This window comes from Centroberyx affinis, unplaced genomic scaffold (assembly GCF_046629955.1).
Source record: "Centroberyx affinis isolate AG114_WGS23_722 - 3 ecotype Tasmania unplaced genomic scaffold, CSIRO-AGI_Caff_v1 ptg003150l_1, whole genome shotgun sequence".
Taxonomy (NCBI): Eukaryota; Metazoa; Chordata; class Actinopteri; order Beryciformes; family Berycidae; genus Centroberyx; species Centroberyx affinis.
Window position 1 is genome coordinate 129,364 of NW_027281209.1, and position 16,387 is coordinate 145,750.

A 16,387-nucleotide genomic window follows, 5' to 3' on the forward strand; every position below is an offset into this window, starting at 1 on the left:
GGAAGGAGAGCGCAAAGGCCAGGCTCCCAAACAACAAGCGGAGGCAACATGTTGCAGCTAGCTAGCAAGCGCGGCCGCTTGTCAGCTCTGCAATCCTTAGCCCTGTCTCAAGAAAAAAAAAAAAAAGGCTTACAGCACCTGGTATTCCCAGGCGGTCTCCCATCCAAGTACTAACCAGGCCCGAACCTGCTTAGCTTCCGAGATCTGACGAGATCGGGCGCGCTCAGGTTGGTGTGGCCGTAAGCCACAGACGGACTAACAGAAGGGCCTTTTATAGATGGCAAGACCAACCTTCAACAAACAGCGGAAGGAGAGCGCAAAGGCCAGGCTCCCAAACAACAAGCGGAGGCAACATGTTGCAGCTAGCTAGCAAGCGCGGCCGCTTGTCAGCTCTGCAATCCGGAGCCCTGTCTCAAGAAAAAAAAAAGGCTTACAGCACCTGGTATTCCCAGGCGGTCTCCCATCCAAGTACTAACCAGGCCCGAACCTGCTTAGCTTCCGAGATCTGACGAGATCGGGCGCGCTCAGGTTGGTGTGGCCGTAAGCCACAGACGGACTAACAGAAGGGCCTTTTATAGATGGCAAGACCAACCTTCAACAAACAGCGGAAGGAGAGCGCAAAGGCCAGGCTCCCAAACAACAAGCGGAGGCAACATGTTGCAGCTAGCTAGCAAGCGCGGCCGCTTGTCAGCTCTGCAATCCGGAGCCCTGTCTCAAGAAAAAAAAAAAAAAAGGCTTACAGCACCTGGTATTCCCAGGCGGTCTCCCATCCAAGTACTAACCAGGCCCGAACCTGCTTAGCTTCCGAGATCTGACGAGATCGGACGCGCTCAGGTTGGTGTGGCCGTAAGCCACAGACGGACTAACAGAAGGGCCTTTTATAGATGGCAAGACCAACCTTCAACAAACAGCGGAAGGAGAGCGCAAAGGCCAGGCTCCCAAACAACAAGCGGAGGCAACATGTTGCAGCTAGCTAGCAAGCGCGGCCGCTTGTCAGCTCTGCAATCCGGAGCCCTGTCTCAAGAAAAAAAAAAAAAAAGGCTTACAGCACCTGGTATTCCCAGGCGGTCTCCCATCCAAGTACTAACCAGGCCCGAACCTGCTTAGCTTCCGAGATCTGACGAGATCGGGCGCGCTCAGGTTGGTGTGGCCGTAAGCCACAGACGGACTAACAGAAGGGCCTTTTATAGATGGCAAGACCAACCTTCAACAAACAGCGGAAGGAGAGCGCAAAGGCCAGGCTCCCAAACAACAAGCGGAGGCAACATGTTGCAGCAAGCGCGGCCGCTTGTCAGCTCTGCAATCCGGAGCCCTGTCTCAAGAAAAAAAAAAAAAAAAAGGCTTACAGCACCTGGTATTCCCAGGCGGTCTCCCATCCAAGTACTAACCAGGCCCGAACCTGCTTAGCTTCCGAGATCTGACGAGATCGGGCGCGCTCAGGTTGGTGTGGCCGTAAGCCACAGACGGACTAACAGAAGGGCCTTTTATAGATGGCAAGACCAACCTTCAACAAACAGCGGAAGGAGAGCGCAAAGGCCAGGCTCCCAAACAACAAGCGGAGGCAACATGTTGCAGCTAGCTAGCAAGCGCGGCCGCTTGTCAGCTCTGCAATCCGGAGCCCTGTCTCAAGAAAAAAAAAGGCTTACAGCACCTGGTATTCCCAGGCGGTCTCCCATCCAAGTACTAACCAGGTCCCGAACCTGCTTAGCTTCCGAGATCTGACGAGATCGGGCGCGCTCAGGTTGGTGTGGCCGTAAGCCACAGACGGACTAACAGAAGGGCCTTTTATAGATGGCAAGACCAACCTTCAACAAACAGCGGAAGGAGAGCGCAAAGGCCAGGCTCCCAAACAACAAGCGGAGGCAACATGTTGCAGCTAGCTAGCAAGCGCGGCCGCTTGTCAGCTCTGCAATCCGGAGCCCTGTCTCAAGAAAAAAAAAAGGCTTACAGCACCTGGTATTCCCAGGCGGTCTCCCATCCAAGTACTAACCAGGCCCGAACCTGCTTAGCTTCCGAGATCTGACGAGATCGGGCGCGCTCAGGTTGGTGTGGCCGTAAGCCACAGACGGACTAACAGAAGGGCCTTTTATAGATGGCAAGACCAACCTTCAACAAACAGCGGAAGGAGAGCGCAAAGGCCAGGCTCCCAAACAACAAGCGGAGGCAACATGTTGCAGCTAGCTAGCAAGCGCGGCCGCTTGTCAGCTCTGCAATCCGGAGCCCTGTCTCAAGAAAAAAAAAAGGCTTACAGCACCTGGTATTCCCAGGCGGTCTCCCATCCAAGTACTAACCAGGCCCGAACCTGCTTAGCTTCCGAGATCTGACGAGATCGGGCGCGCTCAGGTTGGTGTGGCCGTAAGCCACAGACGGACTAACAGAAGGGCCTTTTATAGATGGCAAGACCAACCTTCAACAAACAGCGGAAGGAGAGCGCAAAGGCCAGGCTCCCAAACAACAAGCGGAGGCAACATGTTGCAGCTAGCTAGCAAGCGCGGCCGCTTGTCAGCTCTGCAATCCGGAGCCCTGTCTCAAGAAAAAAAAAAAAAAAGGCTTACAGCACCTGGTATTCCCAGGCGGTCTCCCATCCAAGTACTAACCAGGCCCGAACCTGCTTAGCTTCCGAGTTCTGACGAGATCTGGCGCGCTCAGGTTGGTGTGGCCGTAAGCCACAGACGGACTAACAGAAGGGCCTTTTATAGATGGCAAGACCAACCTTCAACAAACAGCGGAAGGAGAGCGCAAAGGCCAGGCTCCCAAACAACAAGCGGAGGCAACATGTTGCAGCTAGCTAGCAAGCGCGGCCGCTTGTCAGCTCTGCAATCCGGAGCCCTGTCTCAAGAAAAAAAAAGGCTTACAGCACCTGGTATTCCCAGGCGGTCTCCCATCCAAGTACTAACCAGGCCCGAACCTGCTTAGCTTCCGAGATCTGACGAGATCGGGCGCGCTCAGGTTGGTGTGGCCGTAAGCCACAGACGGACTAACAGAAGGGCCTTTTATAGATGGCAAGACCAACCTACAACAAACAGCGGAAGGAGAGCGCAAAGGCCAGGCTCCCAAACAACAAGCGGAGGCAACATGTTGCAGCTAGCTAGCAAGCGCGGCCGCTTGTCAGCTCTGCAATCCGGAGCCCTGTCTCAAGAAAAAAAAAGGCTTACAGCACCTGGTATTCCCAGGCGGTCTCCCATCCAAGTACTAACCAGGCCCGAACCTGCTTAGCTTCCGAGATCTGACGAGATCAGGCGCGCTCAGGTTGGTGTGGCCGTAAGCCACAGACGGACTAACAGAAGGGCCTTTTATAGATGGCAAGACCAACCTTCAACAAACAGCGGAAGGAGAGCGCAAAGGCCAGGCTCCCAAACAACAAGCGGAGGCAACATGTTGCAGCTAGCTAGCAAGCGCGGCCGCTTGTCAGCTCTGCAATCCGGAGCCCTGTCTCAAGAAAAAAAAAAGGCTTACAGCACCTGGTATTCCCAGGCGGTCTCCCATCCAAGTACTAACCAGGCCCGAACCTGCTTAGCTTCCGAGATCTGACGAGATCGGGCGCGCTCAGGTTGGTGTGGCCGTAAGCCACAGACGGACTAACAGAAGGGCCTTTTATAGATGGCAAGACCAACCTTCAACAAACAGCGGAAGGAGAGCGCAAAGGCCAGGCTCCCAAACAACAAGCGGAGGCAACATGTTGCAGCTAGCTAGCAAGCGCGGCCGCTTGTCAGCTCTGCAATCCGGAGCCCTGTCTCAAGAAAAAAAAAGGCTTACAGCACCTGGTATTCCCAGGCGGTCTCCCATCCAAGTACTAACCAGGCCCGAACCTGCTTAGCTTCCGAGATCTGACGAGATCGGGCGCGCTCAGGTTGGTGTGGCCGTAAGCCACAGACGGACTAACAGAAGGGCCTTTTATAGATGGCAAGACCAACCTTCAACAAACAGCGGAAGGAGAGCGCAAAGGCCAGGCTCCCAAACAACAAGCGGAGGCAACATGTTGCAGCTAGCTAGCAAGCGCGGCCGCTTGTCAGCTCTGCAATCCGGAGCCCTGTCTCAAGAAAAAAAAAAAAAAAAAGGCTTACAGCACCTGGTATTCCCAGGCGGTCTCCCATCCAAGTACTAACCAGGCCCGAACCTGCTTAGCTTCCGAGATCTGACGAGATCTGGCGCGCTCAGGTTGGTGTGGCCGTAAGCCACAGACGGACTAACAGAAGGGCCTTTTATAGATGGCAAGACCAACCTTCAACAAACAGCGGAAGGAGAGCGCAAAGGCCAGGCTCCCAAACAACAAGCGGAGGCAACATGTTGCAGCTAGCTAGCAAGCGCGGCCGCTTGTCAGCTCTGCAATCCGGAGCCCTGTCTCAAGAAAAAAAAAGGCTTACAGCACGTGGTATTCCCAGGCGGTCTCCCATCCAAGTACTAACCAGGCCCGAACCTGCTTAGCTTCCGAGATCTGACGAGATCGGGCGCGCTCAGGTTGGTGTGGCCGTAAGCCACAGACGGACTAACAGAAGGGCCTTTTATAGATGGCAAGACCAACCTACAACAAACAGCGGAAGGAGAGCGCAAAGGCCAGGCTCCCAAACAACAAGCGGAGGCAACATGTTGCAGCTAGCTAGCAAGCGCGGCCGCTTGTCAGCTCTGCAATCCGGAGCCCTGTCTCAAGAAAAAAAAGGCTTACAGCACCTGGTATTCCCAGGCGGTCTCCCATCCAAGTACTAACCAGGCCCGAACCTGCTTAGCTTCCGAGATCTGACGAGATCAGGCGCGCTCAGGTTGGTGTGGCCGTAAGCCACAGACGGACTAACAGAAGGGGCCTTTTATAGATGGCAAGACCAACCTTCAACAAACAGCGGAAGGAGAGCGCAAAGGCCAGGCTCCCAAACAACAAGCGGAGGCAACATGTTGCAGCTAGCTAGCAAGCGCGGCCGCTTGTCAGCTCTGCAATCCTTAGCCCTGTCTCAAGAAAAAAAAAAAAAAAAGGCTTACAGCACCTGGTATTCCCAGGCGGTCTCCCATCCAAGTACTAACCAGGCCCGAACCTGCTTAGCTTCCGAGATCTGACGAGATCGGGCGTGCTCAGGTTGGTGTGGCCGTAAGCCACAGACGGACTAACAGAAGGGCCTTTTATAGATGGCAAGACCAACCTTCAACAAACAGCGGAAGGAGAGCGCAAAGGCCAGGCTCCCAAACAACAAGCGGAGGCAACATGTTGCAGCTAGCTAGCAAGCGCGGCCGCTTGTCAGCTCTGCAATCCGGAGCCCTGTCTCAAGAAAAAAAAAGGCTTACAGCACCTGGTATTCCCAGGCGGTCTCCCATCCAAGTACTAACCAGGCCCGAACCTGCTTAGCTTCCGAGATCTGACGAGATCGGGCGCGCTCAGGTTGGTGTGGCCGTAAGCCACAGACGGACTAACAGAAGGGCCTTTTATAGATGGCAAGACCAACCTTCAACAAACAGCGGAAGGAGAGCGCAAAGGCCAGGCTCCCAAACAACAAGCGGAGGCAACATGTTGCAGCTAGCTAGCAAGCGCGGCCGCTTGTCAGCTCTGCAATCCGGAGCCCTGTCTCAAGAAAAAAAAAGGCTTACAGCACCTGGTATTCCCAGTCGGTCTCCCATCCAAGTACTAACCAGGCCCGAACCTGCTTAGCTTCCGAGATCTGACGAGATCGGGCGCGCTCAGGTTGGTGTGGCCGTAAGCCACAGACGGACTAACAGAAGGGCCTTTTATAGATGGCAAGACCAACCTTCAACAAACAGCGGAAGGAGAGCGCAAAGGCCAGGCTCCCAAACAACAAGCGGAGGCAACATGTTGCAGCTAGCTAGCAAGCGCGGCCGCTTGTCAGCTCTGCAATCCGGAGCCCTGTCTCAAGAAAAAAAAAAAAAAAGGCTTACAGCACCTGGTATTCCCAGGCGGTCTCCCATCCAAGTACTAACCAGGCCCGAACCTGATTAGCTTCCGAGATCTGACGAGATCGGGCGCGCTCAGGTTGGTGTGGCCGTAAGCCACAGACGGACTAACAGAAGGGCCTTTTATAGATGGCAAGACCAACCTTCAACAAACAGCGGAAGGAGAGCGCAAAGGCCAGGCTCCCAAACAACAAGCGGAGGCAACATGTTGCAGCTAGCTAGCAAGCGCGGCCGCTTGTCAGCTCTGCAATCCGGAGCCCTGTCTCAAGAAAAAAAAAAAAGGCTTACAGCACCTGGTATTCCCAGGCGGTCTCCCATCCAAGTACTAACCAGGCCCGAACCTGCTTAGCTTCCGAGATCTGACGAGATCGGGCGCGCTCAGGTTGGTGTGGCCGTAAGCCACAGACGGACTAACAGAAGGTTTTATAGATGGCAAGACCAACCTTCAACAAACAGCGGAAGGAGAGCGCAAAGGCCAGGCTCCCAAACAACAAGCGGAGGCAACATGTTGCAGCTAGCTAGCAAGCGCGGCCGCTTGTCAGCTCTGCAATCCGGAGCCCTGTCTCAAGAAAAAAAAAAAGGCTTACAGCACCTGGTATTCCCAGGCGGTCTCCCATCCAAGTACTAACCAGGCCCGAACCTGCTTAGCTTCCGAGATCTGACGAGATCGGGCGCGCTCAGGTTGGTGTGGCCGTAAGCCACAGACGGACTAACAGAAGGGCCTTTTATAGATGGCAAGACCAACCTTCAACAAACAGCGGAAGGAGAGCGCAAAGGCCAGGCTCCCAAACAACAAGCGGAGGCAACATGTTGCAGCTAGCTAGCAAGCGCGGCCGCTTGTCAGCTCTGCAATCCGGAGCCCTGTCTCAAGAAAAAAAAAAAAAGGCTTACAGCACCTGGTATTCCCAGGCGGTCTCCCATCCAAGTACTAACCAGGCCCGAACCTGCTTAGCTTCCGAGATCTGACGAGATCGGGCGCGCTCAGGTTGGTGTGGCCGTAAGCCACAGACGGACTAACAGAAGGGCCTTTTATAGATGGCAAGACCAACCTTCAACAAACAGCGGAAGGAGAGCGCAAAGGCCAGGCTCCCAAACAACAAGCGGAGGCAACATGTTGCAGCTAGCTAGCAAGCGCGGCCGCTTGTCAGCTCTGCAATCCTTAGCCCTGTCTCAAGAAAAAAAAAAAAAAGGCTTACAGCACCTGGTATTCCCAGGCGGTCTCCCATCCAAGTACTAACCAGGCCCGAACCTGCTTAGCTTCCGAGATCTGACGAGATCGGGAAACTTAGCTTCCGAGATCTGACGAGATCGGGCGCGCTCAGGTTGGTGTGGCCGTAAGCCACAGACGGACTAACAGAAGGGCCTTTTATAGATGGCAAGACCAACCTTCAACAAACAGCGGAAGGAGAGCGCAAAGGCCAGGCTCCCAAACAACAAGCGGAGGCAACATGTTGCAGCTAGCTAGCAAGCGCGGCCGCTTGTCAGCTCTGCAATCCTTAGCCCTGTCTCAAGAAAAAAAAAAAAAAGGCTTACAGCACCTGGTATTCCCAGGCGGTCTCCCATCCAAGTACTAACCAGGCCCGAACCTGCTTAGTTCCGAGGATCGCGTAAGCCACAGACGGACTAACAGAAGGGCCTTTTATAGATGGCAAGACCAACCTTCAACAAACAGCGGAAGGAGAGCGCAAAGGCCAGGCTCCCAAACAACAAGCGGAGGCAACATGTTGCAGCTAGCTAGCAAGCGCGGCCGCTTGTCAGCTCTGCAATCCTTAGCCCTGTCTCAAGAAAAAAAAAAAAAAGGCTTACAGCACCTGGTATTCCCAGGCGGTCTCCCATCCAAGTACTAACCAGGCCCGAACCTGCTTAGCTTCCGAGATCTGACGAGATCGGGCGCGCTCAGGTTGGTGTGGCCGTAAGCCACAGACGGACTAACAGAAGGGCCTTTTATAGATGGCAAGACCAACCTTCAACAAACAGCGGAAGGAGAGCGCAAAGGCCAGGCTCCCAAACAACAAGCGGAGGCAACATGTTGCAGCTAGCTAGCAAGCGCGGCCGCTTGTCAGCTCTGCAATCCTTAGCCCTGTCTCAAGAAAAAAAAAAAAAAGGCTTACAGCACCTGGTATTCCCAGGCGGTCTCCCATCCAAGTACTAACCAGGCCCGAACCTGCTTAGCTTCCGAGATCTGACGAGATCGGGCGCGCTCAGGTTGGTGTGGCCGTAAGCCACAGACGGACTAACAGAAGGGCCTTTTATAGATGGCAAGACCAACCTTCAACAAACAGCGGAAGGAGAGCGCAAAGGCCAGGCTCCCAAACAACAAGCGGAGGCAACATGTTGCAGCTAGCTAGCAAGCGCGGCCGCTTGTCAGCTCTGCAATCCTTAGCCCTGTCTCAAGAAAAAAAAAAAAAAGGCTTACAGCACCTGGTATTCCCAGGCGGTCTCCCATCCAAGTACTAACCAGGCCCGAACCTGCTTAGCTTCCGAGATCTGACGAGATCGGGCGCGCTCAGGTTGGTGTGGCCGTAAGCCACAGACGGACTAACAGAAGGGCCTTTTATAGATGGCAAGACCAACCTTCAACAAACAGCGGAAGGAGAGCGCAAAGGCCAGGCTCCCAAACAACAAGCGGAGGCAACATGTTGCAGCTAGCTAGCAAGCGCGGCCGCTTGTCAGCTCTGCAATCCTTAGCCCTGTCTCAAGAAAAAAAAAAAAAAGGCTTACAGCACCTGGTATTCCCAGGCGGTCTCCCATCCAAGTACTAACCAGGCCCGAACCTGCTTAGCTTCCGAGATCTGACGAGATCGGGCGCGCTCAGGTTGGTGTGGCCGTAAGCCACAGACGGACTAACAGAAGGGCCTTTTATAGATGGCAAGACCAACCTTCAACAAACAGCGGAAGGAGAGCGCAAAGGCCAGGCTCCCAAACAACAAGCGGAGGCAACATGTTGCAGCTAGCTAGCAAGCGCGGCCGCTTGTCAGCTCTGCAATCCTTAGCCCTGTCTCAAGAAAAAAAAAAAAAAGGCTTACAGCACCTGGTATTCCCAGGCGGTCTCCCATCCAAGTACTAACCAGGCCCGAACCTGCTTAGCTTCCGAGATCTGACGAGATCGGGCGCGCTCAGGTTGGTGTGGCCGTAAGCCACAGACGGACTAACAGAAGGGCCTTTTATAGATGGCAAGACCAACCTTCAACAAACAGCGGAAGGAGAGCGCAAAGGCCAGGCTCCCAAACAACAAGCGGAGGCAACATGTTGCAGCTAGCTAGCAAGCGCGGCCGCTTGTCAGCTCTGCAATCCGGAGCCCTGTCTCAAGAAAAAAAAAAAAGGCTTACAGCACCTGGTATTCCCAGGCGGTCTCCCATCCAAGTACTAACCAGGCCCGAACCTGCTTAGCTTCCGAGATCTGACGAGATCGGGCGCGCTCAGGTTGGTGTGGCCGTAAGCCACAGACGGACTAACAGAAGGGCCTTTTATAGATGGCAAGACCAACCTTCAACAAACAGCGGAAGGAGAGCGCAAAGGCCAGGCTCCCAAACAACAAGCGGAGGCAACATGTTGCAGCTAGCTAGCAAGCGCGGCCGCTTGTCAGCTCTGCAATCCTTAGCCCTGTCTCAAGAAAAAAAAAAAAAAGGCTTACAGCACCTGGTATTCCCAGGCGGTCTCCCATCCAAGTACTAACCAGGCCCGAACCTGCTTAGCTTCCGAGATCTGACGAGATCGGGCGCGCTCAGGTTGGTGTGGCCGTAAGCCACAGACGGACTAACAGAAGGGCCTTTTATAGATGGCAAGACCAACCTTCAACAAACAGCGGAAGGAGAGCGCAAAGGCCAGGCTCCCAAACAACAAGCGGAGGCAACATGTTGCAGCTAGCTAGCAAGCGCGGCCGCTTGTCAGCTCTGCAATCCTTAGCCCTGTCTCAAGAAAAAAAAAAAAAAGGCTTACAGCACCTGGTATTCCCAGGCGGTCTCCCATCCAAGTACTAACCAGGCCCGAACCTGCTTAGCTTCCGAGATCTGACGAGATCGGGCGCGCTCAGGTTGGTGTGGCCGTAAGCCACAGACGGACTAACAGAAGGGCCTTTTATAGATGGCAAGACCAACCTTCAACAAACAGCGGAAGGAGAGCGCAAAGGCCAGGCTCCCAAACAACAAGCGGAGGCAACATGTTGCAGCTAGCTAGCAAGCGCGGCCGCTTGTCAGCTCTGCAATCCTTAGCCCTGTCTCAAGAAAAAAAAAAAAAAGGCTTACAGCACCTGGTATTCCCAGGCGGTCTCCCATCCAAGTACTAACCAGGCCCGAACCTGCTTAGCTTCCGAGATCTGACGAGATCGGGCGCGCTCAGGTTGGTGTGGCCGTAAGCCACAGACGGACTAACAGAAGGGCCTTTTATAGATGGCAAGACCAACCTTCAACAAACAGCGGAAGGAGAGCGCAAAGGCCAGGCTCCCAAACAACAAGCGGAGGCAACATGTTGCAGCTAGCTAGCAAGCGCGGCCGCTTGTCAGCTCTGCAATCCTTAGCCCTGTCTCAAGAAAAAAAAAAAAAAGGCTTACAGCACCTGGTATTCCCAGGCGGTCTCCCATCCAAGTACTAACCAGGCCCGAACCTGCTTAGCTTCCGAGATCTGACGAGATCGGGCGCGCTCAGGTTGGTGTGGCCGTAAGCCACAGACGGACTAACAGAAGGGCCTTTTATAGATGGCAAGACCAACCTTCAACAAACAGCGGAAGGAGAGCGCAAAGGCCAGGCTCCCAAACAACAAGCGGAGGCAACATGTTGCAGCTAGCTAGCAAGCGCGGCCGCTTGTCAGCTCTGCAATCCTTAGCCCTGTCTCAAGAAAAAAAAAAAAAAGGCTTACAGCACCTGGTATTCCCAGGCGGTCTCCCATCCAAGTACTAACCAGGCCCGAACCTGCTTAGCTTCCGAGATCTGACGAGATCGGGCGCGCTCAGGTTGGTGTGGCCGTAAGCCACAGACGGACTAACAGAAGGGCCTTTTATAGATGGCAAGACCAACCTTCAACAAACAGCGGAAGGAGAGCGCAAAGGCCAGGCTCCCAAACAACAAGCGGAGGCAACATGTTGCAGCTAGCTAGCAAGCGCGGCCGCTTGTCAGCTCTGCAATCCTTAGCCCTGTCTCAAGAAAAAAAAAAAAAAGGCTTACAGCACCTGGTATTCCCAGGCGGTCTCCCATCCAAGTACTAACCAGGCCCGAACCTGCTTAGCTTCCGAGATCTGACGAGATCGGGCGCGCTCAGGTTGGTGTGGCCGTAAGCCACAGACGGACTAACAGAAGGGCCTTTTATAGATGGCAAGACCAACCTTCAACAAACAGCGGAAGGAGAGCGCAAAGGCCAGGCTCCCAAACAACAAGCGGAGGCAACATGTTGCAGCTAGCTAGCAAGCGCGGCCGCTTGTCAGCTCTGCAATCCTTAGCCCTGTCTCAAGAAAAAAAAAAAAAAGGCTTACAGCACCTGGTATTCCCAGGCGGTCTCCCATCCAAGTACTAACCAGGCCCGAACCTGCTTAGCTTCCGAGATCTGACGAGATCGGGCGCGCTCAGGTTGGTGTGGCCGTAAGCCACAGACGGACTAACAGAAGGGCCTTTTATAGATGGCAAGACCAACCTTCAACAAACAGCGGAAGGAGAGCGCAAAGGCCAGGCTCCCAAACAACAAGCGGAGGCAACATGTTGCAGCTAGCTAGCAAGCGCGGCCGCTTGTCAGCTCTGCAATCCTTAGCCCTGTCTCAAGAAAAAAAAAAAAAAGGCTTACAGCACCTGGTATTCCCAGGCGGTCTCCCATCCAAGTACTAACCAGGCCCGAACCTGCTTAGCTTCCGAGATCTGACGAGATCGGGCGCGCTCAGGTTGGTGTGGCCGTAAGCCACAGACGGACTAACAGAAGGGCCTTTTATAGATGGCAAGACCAACCTTCAACAAACAGCGGAAGGAGAGCGCAAAGGCCAGGCTCCCAAACAACAAGCGGAGGCAACATGTTGCAGCTAGCTAGCAAGCGCGGCCGCTTGTCAGCTCTGCAATCCTTAGCCCTGTCTCAAGAAAAAAAAAAAAAAGGCTTACAGCACCTGGTATTCCCAGGCGGTCTCCCATCCAAGTACTAACCAGGCCCGAACCTGCTTAGCTTCCGAGATCTGACGAGATCGGGCGCGCTCAGGTTGGTGTGGCCGTAAGCCACAGACGGACTAACAGAAGGGCCTTTTATAGATGGCAAGACCAACCTTCAACAAACAGCGGAAGGAGAGCGCAAAGGCCAGGCTCCCAAACAACAAGCGGAGGCAACATGTTGCAGCTAGCTAGCAAGCGCGGCCGCTTGTCAGCTCTGCAATCCTTAGCCCTGTCTCAAGAAAAAAAAAAAAAAGGCTTACAGCACCTGGTATTCCCAGGCGGTCTCCCATCCAAGTACTAACCAGGCCCGAACCTGCTTAGCTTCCGAGATCTGACGAGATCGGGCGCGCTCAGGTTGGTGTGGCCGTAAGCCACAGACGGACTAACAGAAGGGCCTTTTATAGATGGCAAGACCAACCTTCAACAAACAGCGGAAGGAGAGCGCAAAGGCCAGGCTCCCAAACAACAAGCGGAGGCAACATGTTGCAGCTAGCTAGCAAGCGCGGCCGCTTGTCAGCTCTGCAATCCTTAGCCCTGTCTCAAGAAAAAAAAAAAAAAGGCTTACAGCACCTGGTATTCCCAGGCGGTCTCCCATCCAAGTACTAACCAGGCCCGAACCTGCTTAGCTTCCGAGATCTGACGAGATCGGGCGCGCTCAGGTTGGTGTGGCCGTAAGCCACAGACGGACTAACAGAAGGGCCTTTTATAGATGGCAAGACCAACCTTCAACAAACAGCGGAAGGAGAGCGCAAAGGCCAGGCTCCCAAACAACAAGCGGAGGCAACATGTTGCAGCTAGCTAGCAAGCGCGGCCGCTTGTCAGCTCTGCAATCCTTAGCCCTGTCTCAAGAAAAAAAAAAAAAAGGCTTACAGCACCTGGTATTCCCAGGCGGTCTCCCATCCAAGTACTAACCAGGCCCGAACCTGCTTAGCTTCCGAGATCTGACGAGATCGGGCGCGCTCAGGTTGGTGTGGCCGTAAGCCACAGACGGACTAACAGAAGGGCCTTTTATAGATGGCAAGACCAACCTTCAACAAACAGCGGAAGGAGAGCGCAAAGGCCAGGCTCCCAAACAACAAGCGGAGGCAACATGTTGCAGCTAGCTAGCAAGCGCGGCCGCTTGTCAGCTCTGCAATCCTTAGCCCTGTCTCAAGAAAAAAAAAAAAAAGGCTTACAGCACCTGGTATTCCCAGGCGGTCTCCCATCCAAGTACTAACCAGGCCCGAACCTGCTTAGCTTCCGAGATCTGACGAGATCGGGCGCGCTCAGGTTGGTGTGGCCGTAAGCCACAGACGGACTAACAGAAGGGCCTTTTATAGATGGCAAGACCAACCTTCAACAAACAGCGGAAGGAGAGCGCAAAGGCCAGGCTCCCAAACAACAAGCGGAGGCAACATGTTGCAGCTAGCTAGCAAGCGCGGCCGCTTGTCAGCTCTGCAATCCTTAGCCCTGTCTCAAGAAAAAAAAAAAAAAGGCTTACAGCACCTGGTATTCCCAGGCGGTCTCCCATCCAAGTACTAACCAGGCCCGAACCTGCTTAGCTTCCGAGATCTGACGAGATCGGGCGCGCTCAGGTTGGTGTGGCCGTAAGCCACAGACGGACTAACAGAAGGGCCTTTTATAGATGGCAAGACCAACCTTCAACAAACAGCGGAAGGAGAGCGCAAAGGCCAGGCTCCCAAACAACAAGCGGAGGCAACATGTTGCAGCTAGCTAGCAAGCGCGGCCGCTTGTCAGCTCTGCAATCCTTAGCCCTGTCTCAAGAAAAAAAAAAAAAAGGCTTACAGCACCTGGTATTCCCAGGCGGTCTCCCATCCAAGTACTAACCAGGCCCGAACCTGCTTAGCTTCCGAGATCTGACGAGATCGGGCGCGCTCAGGTTGGTGTGGCCGTAAGCCACAGACGGACTAACAGAAGGGCCTTTTATAGATGGCAAGACCAACCTTCAACAAACAGCGGAAGGAGAGCGCAAAGGCCAGGCTCCCAAACAACAAGCGGAGGCAACATGTTGCAGCTAGCTAGCAAGCGCGGCCGCTTGTCAGCTCTGCAATCCTTAGCCCTGTCTCAAGAAAAAAAAAAAAAAGGCTTACAGCACCTGGTATTCCCAGGCGGTCTCCCATCCAAGTACTAACCAGGCCCGAACCTGCTTAGCTTCCGAGATCTGACGAGATCGGGCGCGCTCAGGTTGGTGTGGCCGTAAGCCACAGACGGACTAACAGAAGGGCCTTTTATAGATGGCAAGACCAACCTTCAACAAACAGCGGAAGGAGAGCGCAAAGGCCAGGCTCCCAAACAACAAGCGGAGGCAACATGTTGCAGCTAGCTAGCAAGCGCGGCCGCTTGTCAGCTCTGCAATCCTTAGCCCTGTCTCAAGAAAAAAAAAAAAAAGGCTTACAGCACCTGGTATTCCCAGGCGGTCTCCCATCCAAGTACTAACCAGGCCCGAACCTGCTTAGCTTCCGAGATCTGACGAGATCGGGCGCGCTCAGGTTGGTGTGGCCGTAAGCCACAGACGGACTAACAGAAGGGCCTTTTATAGATGGCAAGACCAACCTTCAACAAACAGCGGAAGGAGAGCGCAAAGGCCAGGCTCCCAAACAACAAGCGGAGGCAACATGTTGCAGCTAGCTAGCAAGCGCGGCCGCTTGTCAGCTCTGCAATCCTTAGCCCTGTCTCAAGAAAAAAAAAAAAAAGGCTTACAGCACCTGGTATTCCCAGGCGGTCTCCCATCCAAGTACTAACCAGGCCCGAACCTGCTTAGCTTCCGAGATCTGACGAGATCGGGCGCGCTCAGGTTGGTGTGGCCGTAAGCCACAGACGGACTAACAGAAGGGCCTTTTATAGATGGCAAGACCAACCTTCAACAAACAGCGGAAGGAGAGCGCAAAGGCCAGGCTCCCAAACAACAAGCGGAGGCAACATGTTGCAGCTAGCTAGCAAGCGCGGCCGCTTGTCAGCTCTGCAATCCTTAGCCCTGTCTCAAGAAAAAAAAAAAAAAGGCTTACAGCACCTGGTATTCCCAGGCGGTCTCCCATCCAAGTACTAACCAGGCCCGAACCTGCTTAGCTTCCGAGATCTGACGAGATCGGGCGCGCTCAGGTTGGTGTGGCCGTAAGCCACAGACGGACTAACAGAAGGGCCTTTTATAGATGGCAAGACCAACCTTCAACAAACAGCGGAAGGAGAGCGCAAAGGCCAGGCTCCCAAACAACAAGCGGAGGCAACATGTTGCAGCTAGCTAGCAAGCGCGGCCGCTTGTCAGCTCTGCAATCCTTAGCCCTGTCTCAAGAAAAAAAAAAAAAAGGCTTACAGCACCTGGTATTCCCAGGCGGTCTCCCATCCAAGTACTAACCAGGCCCGAACCTGCTTAGCTTCCGAGATCTGACGAGATCGGGCGCGCTCAGGTTGGTGTGGCCGTAAGCCACAGACGGACTAACAGAAGGGCCTTTTATAGATGGCAAGACCAACCTTCAACAAACAGCGGAAGGAGAGCGCAAAGGCCAGGCTCCCAAACAACAAGCGGAGGCAACATGTTGCAGCTAGCTAGCAAGCGCGGCCGCTTGTCAGCTCTGCAATCCTTAGCCCTGTCTCAAGAAAAAAAAAAAAAAGGCTTACAGCACCTGGTATTCCCAGGCGGTCTCCCATCCAAGTACTAACCAGGCCCGAACCTGCTTAGCTTCCGAGATCTGACGAGATCGGGCGCGCTCAGGTTGGTGTGGCCGTAAGCCACAGACGGACTAACAGAAGGGCCTTTTATAGATGGCAAGACCAACCTTCAACAAACAGCGGAAGGAGAGCGCAAAGGCCAGGCTCCCAAACAACAAGCGGAGGCAACATGTTGCAGCTAGCTAGCAAGCGCGGCCGCTTGTCAGCTCTGCAATCCTTAGCCCTGTCTCAAGAAAAAAAAAAAAAAGGCTTACAGCACCTGGTATTCCCAGGCGGTCTCCCATCCAAGTACTAACCAGGCCCGAACCTGCTTAGCTTCCGAGATCTGACGAGATCGGGCGCGCTCAGGTTGGTGTGGCCGTAAGCCACAGACGGACTAACAGAAGGGCCTTTTATAGATGGCAAGACCAACCTTCAACAAACAGCGGAAGGAGAGCGCAAAGGCCAGGCTCCCAAACAACAAGCGGAGGCAACATGTTGCAGCTAGCTAGCAAGCGCGGCCGCTTGTCAGCTCTGCAATCCTTAGCCCTGTCTCAAGAAAAAAAAAAAAAAGGCTTACAGCACCTGGTATTCCCAGGCGGTCTCCCATCCAAGTACTAACCAGGCCCGAACCTGCTTAGCTTCCGAGATCTGACGAGATCGGGCGCGCTCAGGTTGGTGTGGCCGTAAGCCACAGACGGACTAACAGAAGGGCCTTTTATAGATGGCAA

The 16,387-nt window shown here is 54.1% G+C and overlaps 52 non-coding genes and 1 pseudogene across 52 annotated transcripts; all 53 read right to left on the bottom strand.

Annotated features, from left to right (window-relative positions):
• Positions 1-126: 126 nt before the first annotated feature.
• LOC139659679 (5S ribosomal RNA) lies at positions 127-245 on the bottom strand. The gene has a single exon (XR_011696311.1). It is a non-coding gene; the product is annotated as a 5S ribosomal RNA (ribosomal RNA).
• A 182-nt stretch (positions 246-427) lies between these two features.
• Positions 428-546, bottom strand: LOC139659680 (5S ribosomal RNA). Its single transcript, XR_011696312.1, has one exon. It is a non-coding gene; the product is annotated as a 5S ribosomal RNA (ribosomal RNA).
• A 187-nt stretch (positions 547-733) lies between these two features.
• On the bottom strand, positions 734-852 carry LOC139659854 (5S ribosomal RNA). Its single transcript, XR_011696478.1, has one exon. It is a non-coding gene; the product is annotated as a 5S ribosomal RNA (ribosomal RNA).
• A 187-nt stretch (positions 853-1,039) lies between these two features.
• On the bottom strand, positions 1,040-1,158 carry LOC139659681 (5S ribosomal RNA). Its single transcript, XR_011696313.1, has one exon. It is a non-coding gene; the product is annotated as a 5S ribosomal RNA (ribosomal RNA).
• A 181-nt stretch (positions 1,159-1,339) lies between these two features.
• On the bottom strand, positions 1,340-1,458 carry LOC139659682 (5S ribosomal RNA). Its single transcript, XR_011696314.1, has one exon. It is a non-coding gene; the product is annotated as a 5S ribosomal RNA (ribosomal RNA).
• A 181-nt stretch (positions 1,459-1,639) lies between these two features.
• Positions 1,640-1,759, bottom strand: LOC139659879 (5S ribosomal RNA). The gene has a single exon (XR_011696502.1). It is a non-coding gene; the product is annotated as a 5S ribosomal RNA (ribosomal RNA).
• A 182-nt stretch (positions 1,760-1,941) lies between these two features.
• Positions 1,942-2,060, bottom strand: LOC139659683 (5S ribosomal RNA). Its single transcript, XR_011696315.1, has one exon. It is a non-coding gene; the product is annotated as a 5S ribosomal RNA (ribosomal RNA).
• A 182-nt stretch (positions 2,061-2,242) lies between these two features.
• Positions 2,243-2,361, bottom strand: LOC139659684 (5S ribosomal RNA). The gene has a single exon (XR_011696316.1). It is a non-coding gene; the product is annotated as a 5S ribosomal RNA (ribosomal RNA).
• Positions 2,362-2,548: 187 nt separating this feature from the next.
• Positions 2,549-2,667, bottom strand: LOC139659851 (5S ribosomal RNA). The gene has a single exon (XR_011696475.1). It is a non-coding gene; the product is annotated as a 5S ribosomal RNA (ribosomal RNA).
• A 181-nt stretch (positions 2,668-2,848) lies between these two features.
• Positions 2,849-2,967, bottom strand: LOC139659686 (5S ribosomal RNA). Its single transcript, XR_011696318.1, has one exon. It is a non-coding gene; the product is annotated as a 5S ribosomal RNA (ribosomal RNA).
• Positions 2,968-3,148: 181 nt separating this feature from the next.
• Positions 3,149-3,267, bottom strand: LOC139659847 (5S ribosomal RNA). The gene has a single exon (XR_011696471.1). It is a non-coding gene; the product is annotated as a 5S ribosomal RNA (ribosomal RNA).
• Positions 3,268-3,449: 182 nt separating this feature from the next.
• LOC139659687 (5S ribosomal RNA) lies at positions 3,450-3,568 on the bottom strand. Its single transcript, XR_011696319.1, has one exon. It is a non-coding gene; the product is annotated as a 5S ribosomal RNA (ribosomal RNA).
• Positions 3,569-3,749: 181 nt separating this feature from the next.
• LOC139659688 (5S ribosomal RNA) lies at positions 3,750-3,868 on the bottom strand. Its single transcript, XR_011696320.1, has one exon. It is a non-coding gene; the product is annotated as a 5S ribosomal RNA (ribosomal RNA).
• A 189-nt stretch (positions 3,869-4,057) lies between these two features.
• LOC139659870 (5S ribosomal RNA) lies at positions 4,058-4,176 on the bottom strand. The gene has a single exon (XR_011696494.1). It is a non-coding gene; the product is annotated as a 5S ribosomal RNA (ribosomal RNA).
• Positions 4,177-4,357: 181 nt separating this feature from the next.
• On the bottom strand, positions 4,358-4,476 carry LOC139659877 (5S ribosomal RNA). The gene has a single exon (XR_011696500.1). It is a non-coding gene; the product is annotated as a 5S ribosomal RNA (ribosomal RNA).
• A 180-nt stretch (positions 4,477-4,656) lies between these two features.
• On the bottom strand, positions 4,657-4,775 carry LOC139659848 (5S ribosomal RNA). The gene has a single exon (XR_011696472.1). It is a non-coding gene; the product is annotated as a 5S ribosomal RNA (ribosomal RNA).
• A 189-nt stretch (positions 4,776-4,964) lies between these two features.
• On the bottom strand, positions 4,965-5,083 carry LOC139659819 (5S ribosomal RNA). Its single transcript, XR_011696443.1, has one exon. It is a non-coding gene; the product is annotated as a 5S ribosomal RNA (ribosomal RNA).
• A 181-nt stretch (positions 5,084-5,264) lies between these two features.
• On the bottom strand, positions 5,265-5,383 carry LOC139659689 (5S ribosomal RNA). Its single transcript, XR_011696321.1, has one exon. It is a non-coding gene; the product is annotated as a 5S ribosomal RNA (ribosomal RNA).
• Positions 5,384-5,564: 181 nt separating this feature from the next.
• Positions 5,565-5,683, bottom strand: LOC139659845 (5S ribosomal RNA). Its single transcript, XR_011696469.1, has one exon. It is a non-coding gene; the product is annotated as a 5S ribosomal RNA (ribosomal RNA).
• Positions 5,684-5,870: 187 nt separating this feature from the next.
• Positions 5,871-5,989, bottom strand: LOC139659852 (5S ribosomal RNA). The gene has a single exon (XR_011696476.1). It is a non-coding gene; the product is annotated as a 5S ribosomal RNA (ribosomal RNA).
• A 184-nt stretch (positions 5,990-6,173) lies between these two features.
• LOC139659690 (5S ribosomal RNA) lies at positions 6,174-6,292 on the bottom strand. The gene has a single exon (XR_011696322.1). It is a non-coding gene; the product is annotated as a 5S ribosomal RNA (ribosomal RNA).
• A 180-nt stretch (positions 6,293-6,472) lies between these two features.
• Positions 6,473-6,591, bottom strand: LOC139659692 (5S ribosomal RNA). Its single transcript, XR_011696323.1, has one exon. It is a non-coding gene; the product is annotated as a 5S ribosomal RNA (ribosomal RNA).
• Positions 6,592-6,776: 185 nt separating this feature from the next.
• On the bottom strand, positions 6,777-6,895 carry LOC139659693 (5S ribosomal RNA). Its single transcript, XR_011696324.1, has one exon. It is a non-coding gene; the product is annotated as a 5S ribosomal RNA (ribosomal RNA).
• A 186-nt stretch (positions 6,896-7,081) lies between these two features.
• On the bottom strand, positions 7,082-7,232 carry LOC139659889 (5S ribosomal RNA; annotated as a pseudogene).
• Positions 7,233-7,691: 459 nt separating this feature from the next.
• On the bottom strand, positions 7,692-7,810 carry LOC139659694 (5S ribosomal RNA). Its single transcript, XR_011696325.1, has one exon. It is a non-coding gene; the product is annotated as a 5S ribosomal RNA (ribosomal RNA).
• A 186-nt stretch (positions 7,811-7,996) lies between these two features.
• Positions 7,997-8,115, bottom strand: LOC139659695 (5S ribosomal RNA). Its single transcript, XR_011696326.1, has one exon. It is a non-coding gene; the product is annotated as a 5S ribosomal RNA (ribosomal RNA).
• A 186-nt stretch (positions 8,116-8,301) lies between these two features.
• LOC139659696 (5S ribosomal RNA) lies at positions 8,302-8,420 on the bottom strand. The gene has a single exon (XR_011696327.1). It is a non-coding gene; the product is annotated as a 5S ribosomal RNA (ribosomal RNA).
• Positions 8,421-8,606: 186 nt separating this feature from the next.
• On the bottom strand, positions 8,607-8,725 carry LOC139659698 (5S ribosomal RNA). Its single transcript, XR_011696329.1, has one exon. It is a non-coding gene; the product is annotated as a 5S ribosomal RNA (ribosomal RNA).
• Positions 8,726-8,911: 186 nt separating this feature from the next.
• On the bottom strand, positions 8,912-9,030 carry LOC139659699 (5S ribosomal RNA). The gene has a single exon (XR_011696330.1). It is a non-coding gene; the product is annotated as a 5S ribosomal RNA (ribosomal RNA).
• Positions 9,031-9,214: 184 nt separating this feature from the next.
• On the bottom strand, positions 9,215-9,333 carry LOC139659700 (5S ribosomal RNA). Its single transcript, XR_011696331.1, has one exon. It is a non-coding gene; the product is annotated as a 5S ribosomal RNA (ribosomal RNA).
• A 186-nt stretch (positions 9,334-9,519) lies between these two features.
• LOC139659701 (5S ribosomal RNA) lies at positions 9,520-9,638 on the bottom strand. Its single transcript, XR_011696332.1, has one exon. It is a non-coding gene; the product is annotated as a 5S ribosomal RNA (ribosomal RNA).
• A 186-nt stretch (positions 9,639-9,824) lies between these two features.
• LOC139659702 (5S ribosomal RNA) lies at positions 9,825-9,943 on the bottom strand. The gene has a single exon (XR_011696333.1). It is a non-coding gene; the product is annotated as a 5S ribosomal RNA (ribosomal RNA).
• A 186-nt stretch (positions 9,944-10,129) lies between these two features.
• Positions 10,130-10,248, bottom strand: LOC139659703 (5S ribosomal RNA). Its single transcript, XR_011696334.1, has one exon. It is a non-coding gene; the product is annotated as a 5S ribosomal RNA (ribosomal RNA).
• Positions 10,249-10,434: 186 nt separating this feature from the next.
• Positions 10,435-10,553, bottom strand: LOC139659704 (5S ribosomal RNA). Its single transcript, XR_011696335.1, has one exon. It is a non-coding gene; the product is annotated as a 5S ribosomal RNA (ribosomal RNA).
• Positions 10,554-10,739: 186 nt separating this feature from the next.
• Positions 10,740-10,858, bottom strand: LOC139659705 (5S ribosomal RNA). Its single transcript, XR_011696336.1, has one exon. It is a non-coding gene; the product is annotated as a 5S ribosomal RNA (ribosomal RNA).
• A 186-nt stretch (positions 10,859-11,044) lies between these two features.
• LOC139659706 (5S ribosomal RNA) lies at positions 11,045-11,163 on the bottom strand. Its single transcript, XR_011696337.1, has one exon. It is a non-coding gene; the product is annotated as a 5S ribosomal RNA (ribosomal RNA).
• Positions 11,164-11,349: 186 nt separating this feature from the next.
• Positions 11,350-11,468, bottom strand: LOC139659707 (5S ribosomal RNA). Its single transcript, XR_011696338.1, has one exon. It is a non-coding gene; the product is annotated as a 5S ribosomal RNA (ribosomal RNA).
• A 186-nt stretch (positions 11,469-11,654) lies between these two features.
• Positions 11,655-11,773, bottom strand: LOC139659709 (5S ribosomal RNA). The gene has a single exon (XR_011696340.1). It is a non-coding gene; the product is annotated as a 5S ribosomal RNA (ribosomal RNA).
• Positions 11,774-11,959: 186 nt separating this feature from the next.
• Positions 11,960-12,078, bottom strand: LOC139659710 (5S ribosomal RNA). Its single transcript, XR_011696341.1, has one exon. It is a non-coding gene; the product is annotated as a 5S ribosomal RNA (ribosomal RNA).
• Positions 12,079-12,264: 186 nt separating this feature from the next.
• LOC139659711 (5S ribosomal RNA) lies at positions 12,265-12,383 on the bottom strand. Its single transcript, XR_011696342.1, has one exon. It is a non-coding gene; the product is annotated as a 5S ribosomal RNA (ribosomal RNA).
• A 186-nt stretch (positions 12,384-12,569) lies between these two features.
• Positions 12,570-12,688, bottom strand: LOC139659712 (5S ribosomal RNA). The gene has a single exon (XR_011696343.1). It is a non-coding gene; the product is annotated as a 5S ribosomal RNA (ribosomal RNA).
• A 186-nt stretch (positions 12,689-12,874) lies between these two features.
• On the bottom strand, positions 12,875-12,993 carry LOC139659713 (5S ribosomal RNA). The gene has a single exon (XR_011696344.1). It is a non-coding gene; the product is annotated as a 5S ribosomal RNA (ribosomal RNA).
• A 186-nt stretch (positions 12,994-13,179) lies between these two features.
• Positions 13,180-13,298, bottom strand: LOC139659715 (5S ribosomal RNA). Its single transcript, XR_011696346.1, has one exon. It is a non-coding gene; the product is annotated as a 5S ribosomal RNA (ribosomal RNA).
• Positions 13,299-13,484: 186 nt separating this feature from the next.
• On the bottom strand, positions 13,485-13,603 carry LOC139659716 (5S ribosomal RNA). The gene has a single exon (XR_011696347.1). It is a non-coding gene; the product is annotated as a 5S ribosomal RNA (ribosomal RNA).
• A 186-nt stretch (positions 13,604-13,789) lies between these two features.
• On the bottom strand, positions 13,790-13,908 carry LOC139659718 (5S ribosomal RNA). Its single transcript, XR_011696348.1, has one exon. It is a non-coding gene; the product is annotated as a 5S ribosomal RNA (ribosomal RNA).
• Positions 13,909-14,094: 186 nt separating this feature from the next.
• Positions 14,095-14,213, bottom strand: LOC139659719 (5S ribosomal RNA). Its single transcript, XR_011696349.1, has one exon. It is a non-coding gene; the product is annotated as a 5S ribosomal RNA (ribosomal RNA).
• A 186-nt stretch (positions 14,214-14,399) lies between these two features.
• LOC139659720 (5S ribosomal RNA) lies at positions 14,400-14,518 on the bottom strand. The gene has a single exon (XR_011696350.1). It is a non-coding gene; the product is annotated as a 5S ribosomal RNA (ribosomal RNA).
• Positions 14,519-14,704: 186 nt separating this feature from the next.
• LOC139659722 (5S ribosomal RNA) lies at positions 14,705-14,823 on the bottom strand. Its single transcript, XR_011696352.1, has one exon. It is a non-coding gene; the product is annotated as a 5S ribosomal RNA (ribosomal RNA).
• A 186-nt stretch (positions 14,824-15,009) lies between these two features.
• On the bottom strand, positions 15,010-15,128 carry LOC139659723 (5S ribosomal RNA). The gene has a single exon (XR_011696353.1). It is a non-coding gene; the product is annotated as a 5S ribosomal RNA (ribosomal RNA).
• A 186-nt stretch (positions 15,129-15,314) lies between these two features.
• On the bottom strand, positions 15,315-15,433 carry LOC139659724 (5S ribosomal RNA). Its single transcript, XR_011696354.1, has one exon. It is a non-coding gene; the product is annotated as a 5S ribosomal RNA (ribosomal RNA).
• Positions 15,434-15,619: 186 nt separating this feature from the next.
• On the bottom strand, positions 15,620-15,738 carry LOC139659725 (5S ribosomal RNA). The gene has a single exon (XR_011696355.1). It is a non-coding gene; the product is annotated as a 5S ribosomal RNA (ribosomal RNA).
• Positions 15,739-15,924: 186 nt separating this feature from the next.
• On the bottom strand, positions 15,925-16,043 carry LOC139659726 (5S ribosomal RNA). Its single transcript, XR_011696356.1, has one exon. It is a non-coding gene; the product is annotated as a 5S ribosomal RNA (ribosomal RNA).
• A 186-nt stretch (positions 16,044-16,229) lies between these two features.
• LOC139659727 (5S ribosomal RNA) lies at positions 16,230-16,348 on the bottom strand. Its single transcript, XR_011696357.1, has one exon. It is a non-coding gene; the product is annotated as a 5S ribosomal RNA (ribosomal RNA).
• Positions 16,349-16,387: the final 39 nt, after the last annotated feature.